General features: G+C 41.7%; 1 protein-coding gene across 1 annotated transcript in view; it reads left to right on the top strand.

Annotated features, from left to right (window-relative positions):
- Positions 1–1,948, top strand: part of kcna4 (potassium voltage-gated channel, shaker-related subfamily, member 4) — a 72,180-nt gene extending 70,232 nt beyond the window's left edge. Inside the window, exon 4 of the mRNA XM_032513311.1 lies at positions 5–1,948. The gene's annotated coding sequence lies outside the window, so the exon portion shown is untranslated. The remainder of the gene's footprint in view (positions 1–4) is intronic.
- The last annotated feature ends 12,856 nt before the right edge of the window (positions 1,949–14,804 follow it).

Here is a 14,804-nt window from a genome sequence, read left to right as displayed (position 1 = left end):
AAAGCATCCTCTGCCTGTTTCAGGACTGCTTCTCGCGGCTGCTGCCGGGAAATGTGAATACACTCCTAATTACACCATCCCTCGTACATCAAGCTATTCAAATATGAGCTTTGCAGCAAGTGAAATCAAAGTGATATCTCTTTGCTTGTGGATGGAAAAACTTTGATAGACAGGGAATTAATTGCCAATTATTTTGATGATGGTTTCAGTCAAACCTTCTCTGGTTCCAGCCTCTCAAATGTGAACTGTTATTTGAATAAAACAAGCAATCTGAATTTCCAATGACTGTGGGGAATTAAAAGAAAAGTAGACACATATTTTCTGACATTTTACCGCCAAAACAATGAATCATCTAAATATTTGGCAGATTAATCAATATAAAAACAATCTTCAGCTGCAGCCCTAGTGGAACAACAGGAATTTTAGCACATTATGGGATCTCCTCATGCTGTGTGACAAATGTGCCGTGATCTGTGAAATGGCAACGTAATGTTTCATCATTACCTTTTTGGATTTTAAAAAGTTCAACGCCCTGAGTGCTCAATGCACTTCAACATAAGAAAACACATGCAAACAAAAAAAGCAAAGAAAAAAAAAAAGAAAAGCAAATCAAAAACATTTTTACAAATTCGTCAATACAGCGGAAACACCCAAATACAGAAAACACAACAAATACTAAACTTTTGACGGTGTTTTATGTGTTTGCAGCACATTCTATTATGTTGCACTTCGGGTGAGGAGGTTTGCTTAATTTATTTGATTGTTTTTGTTTATTTTCATGTGTCTTCTTTAACTGAAGCGGGATGAGGTTTCAGGGCTGCTGAAATTGTATTATTTAATAACCTGCAGACAGTCTTGAAGAGGCACATGCTCTTTTTTGGAAAGCACAGTACTTTAGCCTGTATAGACCGATTACTATGGTGGCACGTGGTAACCGCAGCAGATCGTTGTGGGGCATGGCACATTTCCTCTCAACAAGCCTCCAAATGTCAAGACCAAGGATCATTAGCATGTACAATTTTGACTGTCTGTCATACAATAAGCAAATGGCCTTTTTTTGTTTTTATATATATATATATATATATATGCGATGTCTCTGATTCTTCAATCTGTCTTTAGATCATTTTGTTGTAGTTTCTGAACATTAGTCCATGAGAGCTTGATGAATGAAGTGCACAAACAAAGATAAAACATACAAACGAAGAATATTAAGATGTGAATTTGACAGGACAAAGACGGGGTTTAAATCCATAATAATCAGGTGTCTATGCATGCTGTTGCAGTTCGGTCAGCCAAGGCCAACCGTCACATGGTTATAATCCAGTATATCTACATTAGTCATGATGATTCTCACCATACTCTCCTGCAGAGAGGTAAACGATCTACATGCAGCCAGCAGAGATGCGCTGAACTGCTGCTGTGCTGTACAGATGCAGTGTGGGTAGTCGACAATAACGGCGACCACATCATTATTGTTTTGGGAAGGATGGCGGAGGCGGCGGGGGTACTGCTTCACGTTTGTGTATGCCTAATAGTCAAACTGTTGATTTCACTCTGATAAAAGGAGAGTAATCATTACCGGTCAGCAAAGGAAAGCTGACAGTAACTATTAATGAACATGTAAAATATCTCCACAGTTCAGGTGTTGAGAAATATCCATGGGAGTTTTTGGCCAGCCTTGCTTTTATTCTGCATGATGCTTTGTTTTGAGAAAAATGCATCCTAACCCAAGGTATGTTTTTATTATTTTCCTGAGGGCGTTTCTCTCTTTCTCTCTCTCTCTCTCTCTCTCTCTCTCTCTCTCATTTCTTTTTGGTAAATCTTCCAATTTCTGTATTTTCTACATTCATAACATTTTGTAGACAGCAATATGAGATGTGATTGAAAATGGAATATGTGCAATGTTGATTAAAGAAAAATATAATATATTCAATAAAAATTCTGAAAACAAGTGTAATAAGATGTGCTTCTTTTGTAAGATGTGAACAGCAGATGACTTGGACGTAGCTTTCGCTGTCAAACATAAATCTGGTTTGAAGGCCATTACTACAATGGCATCTCCCTTCTCACTGTAATGTATGCTTATTTGTCATGTGCTCGTGGCTTACAGTCTTGTTTGACGTTTGCTGAACTCTTGGGACGTGTTATTGTGCGTCGCTTGTGTCCCTCAGACAGAATCAGCTCAGTCGGCGGGGGCCGAGTTTCACCGTGACAGAACCTTCTCATCCACAGTGGCCTTTTTACGGCGCTAGCTTTTGAAACTTGACGCCCGAGCCGTTCACGTTCGACAGTGTTTAAATATTTCAAATGGGTCTGTGGTGGTGCAATTACATGACTCATGGACAAACACACGTTTATCCATCAAGCTGGTGATGGACACACAGCAGCCGGGTTGTGCTTTGCCTCCTCGCTGCAAAACTCACAAAGTCCTGCAAGGATGTAACCGGTTCACCATCAACAAAACCTCGACATACAAATAGTAATCATTATTTATTATTTGTAATGCTCCACAAACCTTTGAGAAACTAAAAAGGAGTTTGTTGTGCATGATGGTGACACCAAAAGGTCGATGTATGACTCTGGTATCAGGTCACGGTGAAGAAAGTACACACATACAGTATAGTAGCTCACCCTTTACAGCCTTCTCTGCAAAAACAACACAACATACACAAAGTCTATCCTACACAATCACAGGAGCATGTGCGCACACACACACACACACACAAAGCAATGACAAACACTGACAAGCACTAAATGTTTGCCACACACCCAGACCACCTCATTCAGATGACTGCTTCGTCATTGTGAGCGAACCTGAAGAGGCAGCGATGCAGAACGTGCCATTGGCTGCTTCGCTCCTGTGGTCCTACTTGCATAAACTATGAATGTGAACAAATAAATCAGGCTGAGATAACAGCTGAATATTTGGTACTTCTTGGATTTTCTCTTTCTTTTTGGCACTTTTCTCTCTCTGTTATTTTAATAATAAAATATGTAATCAATATTTGGTAATCAGTACAGTCTAAAATGACGTATTCTTGTGCTTAAAATGTTATAGTTTGACAAAAGCAATATTTCTGATCTGGATTATAAATGATGTTGCCAGTGGGTTGTGTGAGTTGTTGAGGTAGGCATGATAATAATAATAATAATAATAATAATAATAATAATAATAATAATAATAACAATAATCTTCCCAGCATGCACCAGGGCAATAAAGGCATTAACATAATTCTCATTTTATGCATGTTCTTGCTTCGTTACCGGTGTTCCCACACTTGTATCGTTTAGAATTGTTAGAGCAAAAGCCGTTAGACCATGAGTGGTGGAGCTCAACAATATAGCAAATTGGCTTTAATTTTTATGTGGGAGTGTTGCGCTAACAATCATAATCTCTGTTATGTGCAATTGTCTTGACCGATTATGTTAACAGATGCTTATTCAGAGTTAAGTGATTGAAGTGTTACTTAAAGCACATACTTAATTTTAAATTTGAATCAAGATTGAAATAGTTTCAAGTGTATTTGGGGCTGAACAAAATAAAAAAGCAAGATTCTTAATATGATAATAGAAAAAAACAAGCCAGTGCTGCCACAGCACCGTCACACAGCTTCTCTTGCCTCTGTCAGTGTCTGCTGCTGTCTTCCAGGAAAATACCTCATCACTCAGAGGTGTAAGACTACACCTGACGGGGAACAATATCTCGCCACATGGTCTGAGGCAGCGCTCATACATTCATGCCAGTGAATTTGGCTTTTACCGTTTCCCCTCTACAAGGAAACCCAACGCCGCCGTACTGTATGCGTGCTGCCGGCCCCTGAAACCCAATCGCCCAAATCTCCAAAGGTACCTGCTCCGCTCCTTCACGAACAACGCCTGCGGATGGAAAAGTTGTCCGCCACAATTGTGCCCGCTGCTATAGACAAACTGTTCTTTTATGTTCAAATGTCAGTAGGCCTCCTGCCAGACATATACAGCACGACCCAGGCCAGGGACCTCCCCAGGGGAACATTTACCAGCTTCTGCACTTAGATCTAGTGGCGCTGACCTTGGACTTACTCCCCTGGCACACTCCTTTCACTCTCAATTTATTACATTTGACAGTCAATGACGTTGGATAGATGTGTTGTCAAGGATAGATTTTACAGCATCGCTGTAATATTCACCTATGTCTGAGTTAATTCATGGAGACAGAAATTGAGAGATAGATAAATAAGGGACACACAGATAGACAGACATGTACTGTATATGCAAACATTCTGACAAACCTCAGTATAAGATCCATTCTCAGGAAAAGTGAGCGGAAGTGAGAGCTAGAGAAAGAAGCACGCAGCACAAGCCAAATCAACCAACTAACATCAAACTATCAGTGATTTCCATTGGATTTATTTCGCAGCCCAACAGCTGCTTTGAAGTCAAGAGGCTTTAGCAGCTTGTTAGTCTTCAAATCTTTCAGCACAAACAGTGAGAAGAAATCACAGTTTTAGTTGTCAGGATAAGGTTTTTTTTAATCTGATAAGACTGTCCTAGGTGTGAATTCAATCCAAATGTGCTTCACTTCTCGCAACTGTCTTGCAAACATTGAAAAAGTTGATGGTGTCAGACATTTTTATTGCTTAATAAGAACCGTTTGGTACATACTGTATGCATGCTGTTTGAATGGTACTTTGTTCATCTCTGACACTCACATGGCGGGAGAACGGGTGGAGGATCAAGGGTCAAATTGTCCGAAACAGTCCCAGGTCTGGGCTGGAATCTGCACTCAGCAGACCACCCACGACATGTAAATGTATCCTCGCTGCCCATCATCCCCGCTGTCTTCAAGGTAAGGTGGAGTCTATTTTTGTTTGGAGACCAAAAGAAATGTGTTTTCTCTGCTCAAGTGGTGGAAGAAACAAAACAGGTGACTAAGTGTGTCCTTTTCTAGCTGCTCATCCCTCCACTGGAGGCCAGACCAGGGGCAGACTCGTGGACATCTCGATCGCCCCCTGGTGGCTGTATGCAGTGCAGATCATAAATGCCGCCCCCCTCCATGTTAGCGGATGAAACATTGACCAAACTAAAAAGTCAAAGAACATGTCAAATACATTTTTCCCCAAAGATAGTTATCACGCTAATGTTTGTTCAAGTGTTCATTTTTCCAAATAGTTTGATTTTTATTAGTCATTTGATGATGTAAAAACGAGGGGAAACGTCATGATTGACAGCTGGAATTGACTCGCGGATGGTCAGGCGGGTGTATGGGCAGGACTTTGATCTCGCTGCTCCACCGCCCGATAACTACTGCACAGACAAAATTACAAGAAGTACTGTACTTGGGATATTTTGGCTTCACTTTTGCACAGTGGGAGAAGGTGGAGACGCGTTGTCCATACAGCCTATGGGCCAGACGCAGCTTCTTCAGACTGTGATGCATTATGGGCCCAAGTGGACGCACATCTGGGTCACCGCTGAGCACATTGCTGCTTTGGCACGTTTGTGAATAGCAGCTCAATTCATCCTGTTTGCAGATTGTGCGTTTCAGTCACCACCAGAGTCTTGAAAAGAGAGAAGAAACGAGGCAGTGATCTCACTGACATCTGAATTAATCATGTGATCGGTCCGGCTCTGCTCGTCTGCAGGAGATCAATTGAAGTGTATTCCCCAAACTCCCGAGGATGCTGGGAGCAGAGAAGCAGGTAGTAACTTCGAGGGAGTGGGGAGCGAGGAGAGGGGAGAATGGTTTCAGTGTTGAAAAGCACTTGGGTGAAGTGTATGAAGGGAAATTTCTGTTTGTTGTCATGGTAACAGGCAGTGTGGTCTGCAGCAAAAACATATCCCTAGCATTGGGGCTTGATCAGGATTCAGCGGTATCACACAGCTCCCCTCCTCCATTTTGAATGTGGGAACGGTGATTGTGTTCCAAATGTTGAATGATTCTTGACGCTCGTCTGTATACGTCAAATAAAGTATACAGATCAGCAGAGCTGAAGAGAATCAGAGCGAGTTTAATATGTAAAACTGGGCCGTAGTACTATCAGGGTGGATGTAGGCTCCATAAATGGGAGGTGAGTCACTGAATTGTTGCTGGGAGCATGAGGAACACATTTCTTTTCATGGTGTGTGGGAATTTTATGCAATCATGCGTAAAGGTGAGAGAGAAAAACTGTCAACAGCAGTAACATTTACTGCAAGGGTGATATCGAACAATGTCAGATTCTGACAGTCTGAGGGATAAAAACACATGAATATGGTAATAAACAGAGTTGGGTGGTATCCAAATAGTTCCAGTGACTTGTAATGTAATGAACTTATGGTTACAAAAATGATGTATTCTGATAACAGATACTTCTTGAAATAGTTTCCTCGTGTCATTTAAACAGCAGCAGTGGGTAGTTATGCAGAATATACACCATCTCTGCAGCTGGTTGATTCCTGTTCAATTTTGACATTATCCTTAACCTTTATCCTGTTTTTTCTTGCTTTTTACAGTCTTGTAACCTGTACTATAAAATGTATGAACATTTTGGAGGCATTTACATTATTTACAGAGCAGGTGACATGAAGGAAAAGAAAAAAAAAATGAAATCTTGACTTTGTTTTGCGATATCTTGAGTTTCATTTGTGAGATCTCGCAAATCCAACAATGCGTGTGTATTAAGAGAACAGGGAACAGCGTTTGATGCAAAGCCCCGTTCATTCCAATGAGAGTGCTCGAAAACCACGGAGCTCGGCTCTTCCGTGTTGACTGACCCTTGATGCCACGATGGACATGCCTACTAGAACAGTTTGTGTTGCTGTGGCAACCAGTGGAAATATACATGTTCATGACTTTCTCTCTCGTGTTTCTTACTAGTGATGGGACAACCGCCTCTTTTGAGCAAATCAGTTCAACCCGGGCGGTTGTTGGATAGCCTACTGAGTTAATAGATTCGGTCACCGGTTTGCGTGCCCAGTGAGGGGGGGATAACTCTAACTTGCCGAGAACCTAGATACCCGTTTATTGCATTAGGCACGGTTATGGTCTCGTTAATAGCCTGGTGCGCGGTGTCCTCGTGACAGCCTACCTACCATGTAACAAACATTCAACTTAACATAAACCAAGATAACATGATGTGTATTTGTATGCGATATCCATTGGGAATGTGGCCTATGAATTTCTATGAACTCGATGATCTAAGATGACGAGAAACAAGGCTTGATTAATAACTCAAACTGGCCGAGAACCAAGACCCTGCTTGATTACATTACTCGACCGGTTGTACGGTTACCTTTGGTCTCGTTCAGTAGCCTGGTGCGCGGTCTCCAAACTACAACCACACTTTCAGACCAATTGTGCTGCTCGAGGTAGCACATTTCCTGATAGATTCCACCACAACTCCAGTGGAGGCGCTAATGAGGTAAAAAAAAGCAACAACAAAAAAACAGGAGTGAGTCGATTCATTGACGTATGGCACTCGATTCTCCCGGTTCAGTGACACGGCTCGGGTTAATTAACCGGCTCTTCGGTCAGTTCGTTAACACTACCTACACTTGAGTTTACCCCAGCTCTTGCCGAGCCTGCGCTCCCCGTGACCCTGAACAGGATAAGTGCATATAAATGATGGATAGACGGATTACAGAAATTAAACAATCCTCACACCAATGACGCAAATGAAGTCTTGAAGTTTAAGGCTGGAAACGGCAAATAACTGGCCTACTGACAGAATAAGGAATAACTTTAGGTTAGGAGGGGGATTAAAGTGTGGAATTAAGAACACAGAGGGGTTTAGGTTAGGATTTAAAGAGTGAATCTTGTCAGTGGAGGTTGTCAGAAGTGTAGAAAGACAAATGTGTGTGTGCCCGTGTACATGGGTTTGCGTGAGGAGGACGACACAATGCATCAAAAAAGCAGGAAATGCGCCTTCTTTGTCTACAAAGATCCTGTGTGAATCCGGGACTCACCACTTTTCAATCTGACAACTTTCAGTCTTCACTGTGAATGTAGCGAACAGAAAGACGCCGGCACAATCACAACCCTTTTTCCGTCAAGGTACACACCAGAAACGCACACTCTCAATCTTCTTCGTCTCTGCTTCATTCACACAGAGAAGAAAAGAGTGAGTGAGCATGTGCCTGCCATTCACTCTTGACTGTAATCCCTACGCAACCACAGCTGTAAACTGTCAGATGTCTGCTTTGATTGTCTCTGTGAGTGTTTGAGCGTAAAGCCACACATCTCCCTTTACTTCAAGTAAACAGGGCTAAAATTAGACTGACCTTTTAAAAAATCTTGTTTTTTTCAGGCACAGAAATAGAAATGAAATGGCTTGCAGGGAAACAAAAGCCTACCCCAGTCCTAAACATCACACAGTCTGCGCCTGGGAGCTCATGCTTTGCATGTTGATACATTTAGCACTGCTTACCCAACATGCGCTCAGTTCAAATCTCACTGATGAGGCAGAAAAAGACATTCATTTCATTTCAGATTCCCCCTGCTAATGAATTTTTGCGGAAAGCCACAAACATGCAACAGCAGGGCCAGCCGCACTCGACCAGGAGCGGGCATGGGGAGTCACTGTGAAGGTAATGTTATAGAAATGTTTGTCAGACCTCACACCCCCTCCAAAAAATGTTGCCTCCGCATGAATACCCACATCCATAAACCTCAGAAAAGCGGCTGGTAGAGATTTCAGACAAAGACAAAAAAAACAAAAGGAAGTGCATATTGTTAATATTCAAAGAATTGTCATCAAAGAGTAGTTGTTTTACAAATAGCTCTGACAGTAAAAAGAATAAACCCTGTCAGTTGTGCAAGATGTGTTCTTTTCTCTCCACTGCGTCCGGAGGCAAGAAACGCTCAGATGCACCGAAGCACGATGGTAAGAGATACCATCAAAGAGTGTGTTAGCCGAGGAAAAACCACTCTTCTTCACTTTGGATGAACGATTCGGTATCAATTTGAACAGCACAGAAGCAGAGCCATCAATTGTATTAATTCAAGAAAGAGGTGAGGCATTTCAGTCGCACACACTCCTGATTGGGCTTTAGTGTTCGGTGGAGAGGGCAGACGGGGAAATAAACAGCACCATGGCAAAACAAATGTCAATTAATCTCGTCACCAGAAAGCAATTACCTCTCTCTAGACTGTTGCCTCGCTGCTTTCTGCTCTGCAGACACATCCAGAGGACTCAAAGGGAGAACATACTGAAGGCCTACACACGTTCTCTTCCAATTCTCCCCTGGCAAAGTGACCATCCAGCCATGCCAAATGTGGATCAGGAGCGAGAGAGATGAGCATATCATGGGCAAAGGGAATTCTGGGTAAAACAATGCAGACCATAAGCCTTTAGACACTCCTCTGTCCATTTTGTTCAACTTGAGCAGACACTGTGATGGTTGTAGGTCTGCTGAGCACTAGGTGGACAGAACAGTTTCTCCACTGCTACTTCTGATGATGCAACACCAACAGAGCGGTGCAGGTGCAAGGTGGAGCTCAGTCTTCAAGCCGCAAGGAAAGGCGTTGGGAGTAAGGCAATTACAGTAATGTATTCCTTTTGCTGTAACGCAGTAACATAAACACATTACTAATTACATTTTGGTAATATTATACTCGTCACAATCTCAGTAACGCGAGGTACAACGCATTTTAAAGCAACATTTAGTGTGTTTTTTTTTTTTTAAGAATTCACCATCACTGCAAAACATTTCTCCACAGGAAAGGATTTCCTGTTGCTGAGATATTACGCTGCGTTGAAGCGAGCTGTCCCGTCTCTGTTCCCGTGGTCCGAACCAGAACCAGAACCAGAGACGGTACAACAACATCTGTGTCCCAAAAGGTGACGTTATGTTAGCATGGACAGCAGCTGACAGATAGAAACATGTCAGGAATTAATGTTTAGGCTACATGTAAATATCATTGCATTTTATCAGCCGTGGAGAGTAACTCTAGCTGTAGTGGAACGGCCAACAACACTTCTCTTTTACTGTGACCATTTACTGTTCAATATGGTCCGGAAAGGGAGCAGACAGACATGTTTTGCATCGTTTCAGTGAGCTAGTGTTCGAAATTCATAACTACTATCGCGTTCGTTCGGACCTCTGAGGAAAAGGAGGCTGAGGGTCGAATTGAGAATTGAGAAAAGGTTTAATGCAGCAGCAGTGATGAAGATGATTAGACAAAGACAAACATTATACAAACAAACAAAATAACACCGCAGCTGACAGCGGACTGATCCACGCATCTCCTGACGGAGTCACGTGAAAGCAGTCCTGAAACTTCAATCAACATTGTATTGTCTCAGCCTAGACTAAAACCCCAGGGGACAGGAGACAGAAGACCACCTTTTGTTGCATAGCAGGAAGCCCCTTTCCATATGTTAAATGCCAGACTTGACCTGATCAACTCTTTACAGTCAGAAGGTGGGGGAAAATGGGGACAGATGTATGCATAATTTTCTAACCTGGCTCCTTCAGACATTTTAACTTTTTAAAACTCAACACTAGCAAGAGTGCACAAGAGTCAACTTCCGTGCAAGCTACTTCAAAATAAAAGCACTTCCTGTGATGGTTTGCAGTAAAACTAAATTACTGTCAAATAAAGTTGTGTACCTTTTCATGTATCAGCTGTCAATCAAGTACTGTAAATATGTAAATAGTGAGTTGTAATCACATTATAATTGGCCATTTCCTTTAGACAACCTTAGCTTTAAACTAAACATCAATTTCTTATTCAAGTGCTTTAAACAAACATTTTACAACAATGCCATACATCAGTACAACTGCAAGGTGCTTTTGAGTATTTACATTCTCCGACTTGCCTATTGTATGTTTTACTTATATATTTTATAGATGTAGTTACTTTGCATATTTATATTAATTATACAAAATATTATGAGTAATCTATGATGTATTAAAGTGGATGAAGCAGAGACTTTACACTAGCTGCCCAGTCAAACTTCTGCGGTTATTTTGGTGAAAGTAACTCAAAAGTAATATAAAAGTAGTGTAGTGCACAATTCAGAGACAGTAATATTTTAAGATAACTAATTACTCTCAAATGACAGTAACTAGTAATCTATAATGTATTACATTTTGGAAGTAACTTGCCCAACACTGAATAGGAAACTGTGGCGGGAAGATTATTTTAAATACTGTGTTGTGATACAGCGATACAGTTATTTTCTATTTGTAGAAAATATTGTATGATCTTGGAAAATAGATATAATCGGACAGCGTGTAACATACAGTAGTCACAGTTAATATGAAGGTACTTGTGGTGCGACTTTACGAATCATATTAATTTTGTCTTGAGGGGCCCCCACTGATAAGTCAGTTATCAAGCTAAAATGTGCGTTTCTCTGTTTTATATCACTGAACTGAATTTGAGTTTTGGACTTTTGTTCCGACAAAACAAGCAATTCATGTCACCTGGTCAAAATCACTATAGTGTCACAATGTATTCCAAACATTTGTGTATATATATATATACACACACACTGTCAGCAAAACTGGTGAGGAGAGTAAACAATGAAAGACGGCAGGTGCACCTGGAGTTAACCATACAGCAACGTGGGCCAGATGTTGTGCACACAACACAAATTATCAATACACTCAGACCTCAATGTGCCAGCCACACTTAATTCAATCACAATGCAGTGCCACCCTAACTTTCTTCTTCTAGATGAGATGTGAAGGACGAGGTATGTCAAACCGAGGCAGATGGGAAGCAGAGTCCCTTAAGCCCATTTACTAATTAAGGTCTAATGATATGTGATGTTAAAATCCCCTCCCCGAGATATTTTTCACCACATGTTTGGGTACATAAGACTCATGACCTCTGGCTTCCACAGATGCTGTCTCCAACGACACGGGGTGGCCTCTTGCTCTGTTTACTCGCTGCACGTAGACAATGGAGAGAATTTAAATGAACACTTGCTCTTACCTTTACACTGCAGATGCATGGTTAATGTCCCATCTGTACTTATCCTGCAATCACATTGCTCTTGCAAATATAAAATGTCAACAGGCTTTTCCCTGCAACACTTGAGGCGGTTTGAGTTTCCGAAAGAGCTTTCTTTTCCAACACTATGTATATTTATGTACACCGCAGCACAAATTACCAGGAGAAATCATCCAAATCAGCTTTTATCGAGTAGGAGTTTACGTGGTTCTAAGTAAAGTGGTTTATGTAAAAAAACAGATTTTCATGAATTTACTAATTGGCATACAAGGCACAAGAAGAAGCAGCTTTCACATCTCTCTCATCCTCTTGTTGGTGGAGACATATACTGTAGTTATACATCTAGAAATATGACTGAAAGACAGCTTCAGGCTCCAGAGATTACATGGGATAAGTAAGCGACGGTACACAGCAAGGGTGTCTACATGTACAAAAACAACAGACCAGACGGAGGTGAAGCGTGGCATTTCCTCCACTGAGATTGCAGAGTAGTGAAATGTAAAGAGTTATTTTCCATCCATCCATCCATCCATCCATCCATCTTCATCCGCTTATCCGGTATCGGGTCGCGGGGGGAGCAGCTCCAGTAGGGGACCCCAAACTTCCCTTTCCTGAGCCACATCAACCAGCTCCAACTGGGGGATCCCGAGGCGTTCCCAGGCCAGGTTGGAGATTAAATCCCTCCACCTAGTCCTGGGTCTTCCCCGAGGCTTCCTCCCAGCTGGACGTGTCTGGAACACCTCCCTAGGGAGGCGCCCAGGAGGAATCCTTACCAGATGCCACCTCAACTGGCTCCTTTCAACGTGAAGGAGCAGCGGCTCTACTCCGAGCTCCTCTCGGATGACTGAGCTTCTCACCCTATCTCTAAGGGAGACGCCAGCCACCCTCCTGAGGAAACCCATTTCGGCCGCTTGTACCCTCAATCTCGTTCTTTTGGTCATGACCCAGCCTTCATGACCATAGGTGAGGGTAGGAACGAAATTGCCCGGTAGATCGAAAGCTTTGCCTTCTGGCTCAGCTCTCTTTTCATCACAACGGTCCGATAAACAGAATGTAATACCGCACCGGCTGCTCCGATTCTCCAACCAATCTCACGCTCCATGGTCTCCTCACTCGCACAGTTATTTTGGGTGATCCTAAATCAAAAGTCCTATTAACATTGCAGGTGACCGGCAGTTGGATTATTTCCAAGGCTGGATAAGCATGAAACTGTTGAATCAACAGTACAAATGCAAGTGCAACTGTGTTTGGAAATATCTGGGTCTTTTTTATTACAAGTAAAACATACAATATACCTAAAAAAACATGGGTTATCAGGTGCATTTCAGCCTGACACACTGAGCACAATCACCATGCCTTTCCCTTTAAAAGGGATTTAAAGATGACGATAAAACATTCATTTTACTTTCAGATTCCGGGTCATTATGGTCACTATGGAGTGTTTCCCCCCCCACTGCAACAACAAAGAGCGTTGGATTTGCCTCTGACTGGCTCCTTCTCTATAGAACCATTGGCTGAGGTTTCTGGATATCATAGCATTGAGAACCATCTGCTCATAAACTGATGGAAGAAAAGCCTGATTTCTGACTGAGTTAAAATAATTAAATGTGTCTGTGTTTAAGCAACATTTGAGATATCATTTAAAGAAAACTATGACGTGGGAATTTACAGTGGGAAACCACCTTGCAAGTCTAGTATTTTTTTGTACATTATTCATGAATATTATGGTGCTTCTAAAACAGCTACTAAGCACAGAAAAGCTCAGTTCAAATCACAATGTTAAAGTCTCTAGTCCGCTTTACACAAGAGAGAGCTATCTTAACTGTACCTGTAACGAGTACTGCTGCCATGGACACCTGCAGTTCAGTAATCTCCTATTGAACTGTGTTTGGTGCTATGCTTGCGGTGTCTTGTTTTAATACTGTTTTAACAACCGTCAAATGAGTATTTGAGTCCTCCAAATAAAATGACAAAATACATTGGTTGCCCTATAGACCCAATCACCGCCATGTAGCGCTAACACAACCATCACTTCTCGGCAGACAAAAGGCAGTTGATTTGAAGTTGAGAAATGTAAAACTGGTAAAGTTGTTCATTTCTGTTATTTCCAGCTGTAACTAACATTTTCGAGATATAGTGAGATGACACTCATTTTCTGTAGTGTGTCTCCAACCTAACATTAGTAATAGTGTTGTTCATGAGCTATGAAAGCATCAAACAAATAACACTTGAAACAACTTGCACCCTGATTGCTCAGCCTCTGTACTGGAAATGGTGCACGGGTTTTCTACCCAGAAGTACGGTATTGTTTCTATTAAAGAGAAGCGTTTTCTGATCACATTATGATGTGACAAGGCAATTGTTTAAGATAAGGCACAAAATGACTGTTAAAGTGAAGGAAACATCATGGTTTGGGTTAAAAATAAGTCTCCACTAAGTTTAGAGGACCTTCGTCATCACAGTTACAACAATAAACACAGGATTAAGGTTATGGAAAGAAAGAACAGTCGGCTATAAAATCTGATGTTTTTTTGACTCATCCACTCAGCCCCAACCTCCTCCCTACGCAGATTTTGTCGCTCTATAAAAACATCACTTGACTTCCTCCTTTGCTTCTGGCAAGGTGTTATAGATCAATATGAAAATACACAACTGCTAACTTTTTGTCTCCTTTTATGCAAGAGTAACTCAATAGTCTCAAAGGTCCCATGACATGGTGCTCTTTGGATGCTTTTATATAGACCTTGGTGGTCCCCTAATACCTTATCTGAAGACTCTTTAACTAAATTCAGCCTTGGTGCAGAATTACAAAAGAGTCACTAGAGCCAGTCCCACAATGAGCTTTGACCTAATAGGGGCAAGACTCCAGATCGGCCCATCTGAG

Source organism: Etheostoma spectabile, chromosome 1 (assembly GCF_008692095.1).
Source record: "Etheostoma spectabile isolate EspeVRDwgs_2016 chromosome 1, UIUC_Espe_1.0, whole genome shotgun sequence".
NCBI lineage: Eukaryota > Metazoa > Chordata > Actinopteri > Perciformes > Percidae > Etheostoma > Etheostoma spectabile.
Note: the sequence above shows the minus strand (reverse complement) of the source record. Positions and strands in the feature narration are given on the sequence as shown.